Raw genomic sequence first — 9007 nt, 5'->3', positions numbered from 1 at the left:
TGAATTTGCTTACAATAACAGTTATCAGACCAGCATTCGTATGGCACCCTACGAAGCACTCTATGGGCGTAAATGTCGCACTCCGATATGTTGGACTGAGTTGCGTGACCGGAAGACTTTAGGACCTGAGTTAGTACGCGAGACGGATGACACAATCAAATTAATTCGTGACCGACTGAAAGAGGCATTTGATAGACAGAAGTCTTATGCAGATCAAAGGAAGAAAGATATTCAGTTTGAAGTTGGAGATCAGGTCTTTTTAAAAGTATCACCTTGGAAGAAAGTATTGAGATTCGGGCGTAAGGGTAAATTGAGTCCAAGATTTATTGGACCATTTCGTATTTTGAAGAGGTTAAGACATGTTGCATATCAGCTTGAATTGTCTCATGAGCTCAATCGTATTCATGATGTCTTTCATGTATCAATGTTGAGGCGATATCGTCCAGATCCGGGTCACATCATTCAGGTTGAAGAGGTAGAGCTGAGACCTGATTTGTCATATGAGGAGGAGCCCGTTCAAATCTTAGAAAGAGATGAAAGAGTTCTTCGGAATAGGCGTATTCCAATGGTAAAAGTTCAATAGAATAACCGAAGCCTCTCTGAAGCTACTTGGGAGACATTGGAGTCAATGGATGCTCAGTTTCCTCAACTATTCTCATAAGGTAAATTTCGAGGACGAAATTTCTTGTAGAGGGGAAGAATTATAACAACCCAGAAAATTTTTTTAAAAAAATTATTAATTAGTAATTGGGCAAAATTTGGTGACTAAATTAAAAGTTTTAAAATTTTGTAGGTCATTTTAGAAGTTGAAGGAAATTCAGAGACCAAGCCATGAATTCCTCCAAGAAGTATCGGCATGTTTTGTTATAAACTAAACGTGTTTTCTGATTGAAATCAGAAAACACAAAAGCTTTTCTTAAACTTCCACTCCTCCCGCACCTCGACTTTCAAGTCTGATTCCGACGCCGTTCGACATCCGATCGTCAAATTGAAATCACCATCGTGTTCATCTTCGACCCGTGATCAAAACCCAGTAAACCAATTATAGCGAAACGCTGCCAAACGATGTGAATTTCGAGTCAAAGTATCGACGTTTTTTTAGCACCACCGCCGGGAAAAATCTTAAATTCATCTCCGATCGTTGATCGGTTTTCGACACCTCCCGCACCATCGTGTTCCTGGTGTCGTTCTGAGTCCGACGGTGTCGTCCTTGTCTCCGTAGACGTCGGCGCGTGTGGGAGGTGGAGCGGTCAAAGATTCGGTAGAGTTGAAATCGAGCTCTCCATTGTTCAAAAATTTGAACCGAGGTTGGTAAGTGACTCAAAATCGCTTAAAATAATTTTTAAAATTTTTTTCAGGAATTTTTGGAGCCCGGAGAAGCCTTCACGCGCCCCCACGCGCCGCCCCTGCGCGTGGGGGAATTCCGAATCGAGGGGTGATATTATGACCGGTCTGACCCGACCCGACCCGTTGACCGATCCGACCGTTGACCGACCCGACCCAGTGACATTCTGGGAATGTTTATTAAAAAAGGTGACATTCTGAGAATTTTGTGAAAAATGCTATTCTGGTAAATATTTTGAAAAAGGTGACATTCTGGGAATTATTTTGAAAAAGTGACAAACTGGGAATTATTTTGAAAAAAGGTGACATTTTGGGAATTTTTGAATGTGGACTATTGAACCCCTTTGACCAGAACTTTGACCGGCTTTAAACGGCCATTAAACGACCTTTGATTTTGTTTGAGTATACCTATTCTGACATTTTTCGACGTGCCAAATCCGTTTCCGAAGTTTGTTTTGCCAAATTCGAACCCGAAGGCCTCCAAATCATCAGTCAAACCCGTTGCCTTTGATTTTGACCAAGAATTTGAATTTTCGAAAAGTCATACTTTATGTTTTTCGACATTCTGATTCCGATTCCGCAATCCGTTTGGTCAAATTCAGACTTGAAATCCTCCAAATTAATAGTCAAACCCGGAAAATGCTTATATACTTGAGAATTTTAGCTTTGATCAATTAAGTAAGACTTGGGGGTTGATAAATTATTATTGTTTGAAGGTACAAGAGACTCTCCGGATCATTCGACAGTTCGACCTAGCTCTTCTAGATCAATTAAACCACGAGTGCCAGTATTCACCCGTAAGACCTGTAAATCTTATAATTTCAGAAATTGATTATGTTACCCTTTAGTAATGTAGTGTTATTATGAATTAGGTTCGAAAACTGTAGCAGAGCGTGGCGAGGCCAGTACTCAGTAGATCTACAGTTTGATCCTATTATCGAGGTGTGTTCCCTAAATACTATTTAATTATTTTAACTTTTTTGAAATATGGTACATTGAAAGCTATGATTTATTGTTTATTGATGGTTTATGGACAATGACTAATATATGACTATTGGTTTTCATTAATATATGATAACGATGTTTACTGATTTATGGAAATTATGCTTACTGCATAAATAGTATATTTGAAATATTGATTTTGGGTTGGATTGAATTACAGAGGTATAGCTCTGATCAAGCTGGTAAACCTTACGGACTTAATGGACTCTTGGGTAGGCTCACGAGCCCCAAGATGCTCTATTAGGTTGGCCCTCTTTGCTGTGTGCTTAGAGTAAGCCCTACAGACCTAAGGATACAGGCCCAAAAGCTTATCCTTAGGTAGGCTTCCTTTTTGCTGTGTGCTTAAGGTAGCCCTACGGACGCAGTTCTGGGGAACTATGGTTGGTGTACAGGAGAAGGGATTTAAACTACGAGTTTCAAAAGTTAAACTTCATTATGATTTTATGATGATTTACTGAACTATTACTCGGTTATTGTACCTACTATGATTTTATTGTACTATTGGGACACACTGAGCCTAGCTCACTTTTCGAAAATATTTTCCCCCTTTCAGATACTGTTGGTTAGATACCCCCGATCGAGCACTTGGAGAATCAACATATATCTTGAAGTACATCTATTTGTAATGCTTTTATATTTCAAGTTGACTTTATTTTGGTAACATTGACCTTTATTTGAAGTATTTGTTTCAGAAATGAATATTATTATGCTATTGATAATTGGTTTATAGTGATCCAAATTCTACGACATGTTTAAAATTAAAATTTTAACTATTTAGTTTTATATTAATGAGTTAGGTTTTATCGTAATTTATTATATCCTTTTATAAATGTATTTATAATGTGATTTTACATTGATTGAATAAGGGTTTCGGAAAATGTCTTTAAAAATCATGGATGTGATCAGCTAGACTTAGTCGAAACGCATAGACTGGGTCTAGGGGGTTACAGATGATGTGACACATTGTCAAAATGAGTTAATTTTTAAGTTGACCATAGAATATTAGATAGAATATTAATTTGATCTAAAACTTTAGATGAAACATAATTTTTTAGTTGTCGGCCACCATTTACCAATGTCCCCGTCTATCACTACCAATCGACATTGATAGTCATTTTTATTGATTGTCAAACTCTAAAACTTCCAGTTCACTCATTTTTTATCTCCTGAAAGTGAATATAATATATGCTTTCACCATAAAATACCTTTAACTCAACAAATTTAACCTAGAACTCTTTGACTCCCTTTAAATTAAACCATAATATATATTTATCATAAATATTCATTTAAAAATAAATACATCAAAAATCTAAATCTATATCATAATTAAATATATAATTTTTTGTTTATGATATCATTAGCTTCTTCTAATGCCTCACTAACTGCAATATACTCGGCTAAGCTTGTAAAGGAATCGAACGAACACAAACGGGGTATGTTCATGTTTGTTCGTTTAACTTTAATCGAACAAATGAATAAACACGAACATAAACAAACAAAAATTTTTGTGTTCGTTCGTTAAGGAATGTAGCTTGTTCGTGTTCGTTCATTTAAATGATAAACGAATACAAATGAACGAAACATAAATGAACAGATGTAAACGAACAGAAACGAACAAACATAAACGAATAAAATAAATGAACAAAACGAACGAACATAATGAACATTAACCACAACAATAATCACGTAATCAAACATAAATGAACAAAACAAACGAACATAAATGAATTTATTTTACAACAAGATCTCGAAGCCTTGAAAAAGATTTATTCTGAGGCTTCGACCGAGTCGTCTCTGGTGATTCAGTGAAGAAAGTTAGACAGCAATGGACAAAGATCAAATAGCGTGAGGCGTGAGCGATAAGATTGAAATTTGAAAATAAAATTTTTCTTCTTTCCTAACAATTTTAGGATTATATTATATTTAATTGTTTTGGATTTTTTTAATTTAAAATTAATTGAATTTTAAAATATAAATGGGTATTAAATTAAAATTTATTGGCCCTTAATATTTTAAATGGGTCTAGAAAGATTAGCCTAAACATAAATGAAGTATCAAACCTTCACGAATGTAAATGAACATAAACTAACTTTTTTACCTATTACGGTGTTTATAGGAAGAACGCCACAAAATGACAATATTCACAACGTTTTTAATAAAAACGCCACTATAGACTGATAAATAAATTTTCGTGGTTAAGCAGTGGAGCCTTGGCAATGGAAATTTTGAGCAAATTGGGTTGAAGCGTGTTGTTTCTGATAATTAGTTTCTTGCGAATATTTAATTGTGAGGGTGAAGGCTCTCGGAAATAATGTTGATGAACTGGAAGAAGCCGAGATTGGTGGGGCGTGTAGCTTGTAGGGCCAATAGGAACTAAAATTCACGTTTTCGAGATTTTATGTTGTTTTGTTTCTGATTTGTTCTGGATTGGCTGTGTTTGTTTCTGTCTCGTTCTTGGTTTGGTGTTTGTTTCATGTCCGTTGTTTATGTTTGGATGATGTTTAGATGGCCTTCAAATGTAAGGATGAAGCTGTCTTTTGTAAATGTAGGGATGTGGTTTGCTTATTAGCAGCTTGAAACCATGGTTAAATTTGAAAATTTCAAGTTTTTCTTATTAATGATAAAAAAACTAACAGTTATTAGTAATATGGTTGTTTAAGCTCTTTTATATATTTACATTAATGTTGACAGTTAGGTTGGAGTCCCAAAGCTTTAAACTTTTTGGTATCATACTGGTAATCTCTGTTGGGGTTCTATTAACAGGTATAAGATTCTGGTCAATTCCATATTTTTCCTTGTTAATTGTTTTAGTTCAAAGCATAACACAGTTTCTTTAAGATCAAAGAGATTCTTGAAATAATTGCTAGTCGAAAATCGATGCAAGCAGCTAACAAACAGTAAGGAGTCCTATCGATACTATAAATCGAGCTTTTTCTTAATTCAATCTATTTCAGATGTCAAATGGAAGAGTCATCGTATCTAAGAGGGGAACAAATCTAACCTTCAGCTTCTCCTCTCCAAGAAATGACTTCAAGCTCTAGAAAAAGGAACAGAGACCGAGTTAAAGAAGTGCAGATCAACTTCAAGGAACATAGGGGAAAACAACTTATTATCAGCTATGGTTAACAATCATAGTCATTAATAACTGCATTTTTTTTTCAAAAATGCAAACTATGGTTAATAATCATAGGCATTAAAGGAACAATGAAAACAAGAATGTGAAGAGCTAATTGAAAGCAAACCTGATTTCCCAAGTTGCCGTTGGTTATATTAATAAAACTTTTATTCTACTAAGTTTTTCAGTTAAATTTTCAGTTTGTTTAATAATTATAGTTTGGATTGAGATGCAGTATTATCTTTGCAGTTCATTCTCTAGTCGTGCAGGTAAACCTATTGTTAAATGGACTGAGGTTTTTCTTTATTATTTCCCCTCTTTTCTTATGATTTTGGTTATGTTGTTTGTGTTGAATACTTTTGGATATCTAATATGATCACTAATTTCATTATTGTGTCTTAGGTACAAAGCTGGTTCGCAGCTAGGCAGTAGGAAAGCACATGGTGGACAATCTTATTCAGCAGTTGGCACGAAGCACTTACATCTCAAGTGCATAGTGGAGTCATCATTTTGTTGTTTCATGGAATCATCTTAAGTGATTACTTAGGTTCATACTTTGTTTATTCTACTGAATAATGTTGAAATACGTTACATTTCATTGGATGTTTGTAAACTTTGATTTATTCATATTTACTTATTTCTACCTAGTTTGAATCTAATTACATTTTAAGGTTATTATTGGATATTGTTACATGTTAATTTGGATAATACAAAGTGGAACAAAAACATGTTGAAATTCAATTGTGATTAGTGGCATTTTAGTATAAAAAGGCCACTAATGGAGTACATAATTAGTAGCATTTTTAAGGAAAACACCACTATATATAAAATTATTAGCTAAAGATCTTGACTTTTTGTGGCGTTCGTAATAGAAATGCCGCTAAAGAACCTGACTTGTTGCAGCGTTTGTTAACGTAAAATACTGCTAACCGTTGTGGTGCTTGTATAGTCGGTGTTTTTGTGACATTTTTTTTTACGCCACGAGTATTTTTAGTGGCACTTTAAAATGCCTACAGACCTAATCTACTGTAGTGAACGAACCCTCTGTTCGTGTTCCTTCATTTAATTAAACGAGCACAAAATTTTGTTCATGTTCGTTCGTTTAATAAATAAACGAACACAAACAAATTTCCCGTTGAATTGTTCACGAATGATTCGCTGAACGTTCGGTTCATTTACATGCCTATACTCAGCTTCAATTGTAAAATCAATTATCATTTCTTGCTTTGAACTTTTTTAGCTTATAGCACCTTAATTAAGGCAAAATACAAAATCTTCTTCACAAGCCTTTTATTTGAAATGATTTCCATCATCTTCCTTGCAAGCTTTCTATTTGAGATAATTTTGCCATATCATTTGAGGTTATTTACGATCATGGAGAATCTATTGAACATTATTTTTATTTCTTCAACCAATTCTATCTTGATTTTCTCATAACTAAGATTGGAGAGATTAATGCTAGTTTCTCTCATCTTTTTTATTCCTTTATATGTGATTTCAAGTTTATTCAAAAATCTCTTTGCTATTAGAATAAGATGATATCCTCTTATTATTCAATCGACCAAGTGCATAAAATATAATGTGCATAGCATTAGCGAGAGTTGAAGTTTATTCTTCTCTTCTTAACTCCACTCTTCCATCTCTTTTGTTAGAGAAGAATGACTATTTATCATTAGTTCCAAACTCCAAAATCATTATCTTGAATAAAATGCTTCTTTCGAAATGTGATAACTTGTTGATCAGTTTTGAATCGTCAATGAAGTAAAAATTATAAGTTAAAGTTATCTTCAAGGTCGATATAAAAATTGATATATCTCACTAAGGTCTTTCTCAATGTTTTTAAACTGTCGATAAAGATTCATTCTTATACAAATTGTTAGCTCAAACAATTAATCAAAACATAATAAAATGAGGATGAATTGACTCTTTAAAATTTGATGGAAATAATAAAAAATATAGACAATTTTGAATAATGATTTAGGGTGATTCGACTTTTTAGTCATACTTATATTCACTACCTTATCTATCCACTATTTAGAATTTATCAAATTCACTATATTATTTTTAAGTATGTTTGAACTTTAAATTATTTGGAAGGATTTAATTAAATTCAAAAATAATTTTAAAAAATTTATTATCTTGAAATATTATAATTTAAACTATAGCAAAATAGATACATTACGAGTATAAATGTTAAAATGATTTTAAGACGTGACTCTTGTGATATATATATATATATATATATATATATATAAGAGATGATTGTTTTTTTAATAGAAGTTGTTAGTGTTATTAAAATACGAGAATGTACAAAATTATAATGAGTTTATAACTAACATTGTAGATTAAATAACAATTCAAACATTTTTCTATAACATTGAAAGAAGAAACTAACCACTTTAGATCATACAAAACATACATGAAAAAGGTTAAAAATTCAACCAAAATATTCTAATGATAAATAGATACGTACAAATATGATTGTATCGGTAAACAAGCCACAAAAGGAGATTAAGCTATTGAAAGACTAACGAGAACTGTGAATCAGAGCCAAGCATTATGAGAAACTATACACGAACCCAAAATCACGTATCCAAATTCAGTCGTGGCGTCATCAAATTCAACCCTAACAAAACATGAAACAAAAAGAATGGTCAAGCGACCGAGAAAAAAGACGAAAAGCGTGTCACAAATACAGAGAAAGCGAGTCACAAAGGCAAAATTATTCTTATTAAAAATTAAAAAAAGTAAAAAAATAAAATAAAAATAAACAGACAGTCGGCGACCGCGAAGCAAAATTAAAAAAGAAAAAATTGATTTGTTGTATAGAGAGCGACACAAATCCTTACGAAAAAGAAAGAGACAGAGACAACATAACCCAACTTTTTACCACTTACATCGTCTCATGAGTTTTTATGAAACAATTATGTGTTGTTTTCATAATAGAGAAGTTAATCTCCATGTATTAAGAAAATGTTTGATAAGAGATGATTGTTTGTTTATGAGTCATGATAATTGCTCCATTTGCCTTCTTATATTGTTAAATGCATGTATTTATAAAATTCTTAAAATATAGTAAATTAAATGTGTATCATTAAGTTTTTTTAAATAATGGTAAATGAATTTTATTAATAATGGAAGGAAAAATTACAACACATCAAAATATAGAGAGAAATTTGGAGACAATAGTCACCAAAATACTCATATATATAAAAGGAAAAAATGAAGAAAGATAAAACATTCCAATGAGGATGACGACCAACATCAAAATCCAATAACCTTCATAAAAACTCATTATCTCTGTCGAATGAGACGCTTGACTAAGTGATAAAAGAGTGGAGAGTGAATTAGATAATTTGGCAGGATGTTTCCCTACATAATCTGATTACATCGGCAAACAACCTTTTACCAAAAGAGGAGGCTTGATTATACGTGACCACCGACTAACCAATCAGAAAATAAATGTCGTGATGAATTTTGTGCGAGAACCAAAGAGACCACAAAAGTATGCGAAAGACGTACAAAAAACCATGAGGATCATGCAAC

The sequence above is a fragment of the Hibiscus syriacus genome, unplaced genomic scaffold, assembly GCF_006381635.1.
Source record: "Hibiscus syriacus cultivar Baekdansim isolate YM2019G1 unplaced genomic scaffold, ASM638163v2 tig00008013_pilon, whole genome shotgun sequence".
Taxonomy (NCBI): domain Eukaryota; kingdom Viridiplantae; phylum Streptophyta; class Magnoliopsida; order Malvales; family Malvaceae; genus Hibiscus; species Hibiscus syriacus.
This window is presented reverse-complemented; position numbering follows the sequence as displayed.